Source organism: Sinocyclocheilus rhinocerous, unplaced genomic scaffold (assembly GCF_001515625.1).
Source record: "Sinocyclocheilus rhinocerous isolate Xijiao unplaced genomic scaffold, SAMN03320098_v1.1 scaffold847, whole genome shotgun sequence".
Lineage (NCBI taxonomy): Eukaryota > Metazoa > Chordata > Actinopteri > Cypriniformes > Cyprinidae > Sinocyclocheilus > Sinocyclocheilus rhinocerous.
Window position 1 is genome coordinate 125579 of NW_015662598.1, and position 624 is coordinate 126202.

A 624-nucleotide genomic window follows, 5' to 3' on the forward strand; every position below is an offset into this window, starting at 1 on the left:
ACAGCGGGTAAAATAAGTATTGAACACATTACCATTTTTCTCAGTAAATATATTTCTAAAGGTGCTGTTGACATGAAATTTTCACCAGATGTCGGTAACAACCCAAGTAATCCATACATACAAATAAGTTCAGAAATTAAGTTATGTGTAATAAATTGGAGTGACACAGGGAAAAAGTATTGAACTACTGAAATGTATTTAATACTTTGTACAAAAGCCTTTGTTGGTAATGACAGCTTCAAGACGCCTCCAGCATTGAGAAACTAGTGGCATGCATTGCTCAGGTGTGATTTTGGCCCATTCTTCCACAAAAACAGTCTTCAAATCTTGAAGGTTATGTGGGCCTCTTGTATGAGCTCTGATCTTTAGTTCTTATTTTCTATTGGATTCAAGTCAGGTGATTGGCTGGGCCATTCTAGCAGCTTTATTTTCTTTTTCTGAAACCAATTGAGAGTTTCCTTGGCTGTGTTTGGGATCATTGTCTTGCTGAAATGTATCTTCATCATCCTGGTTCTGTAGGTGTTGGGACTGAACCAGCTAATATTAATTTCCACTGACAAGGGTCAGGATTGCTTTCTAATTACTGATAGATTTCAGCTGGTGTCTTGGCTTTCCATGCCTTTT

At 37.5% G+C, this 624-nt stretch overlaps 1 protein-coding gene across 1 annotated transcript in view; it reads left to right on the plus strand.

Annotated features, from left to right (window-relative positions):
- pcsk5a (proprotein convertase subtilisin/kexin type 5a) overlaps positions 1 to 624 on the plus strand; it is a 43762-nt gene that overhangs the window by 35716 nt on the left and 7422 nt on the right. The window lies entirely within an intron of this gene.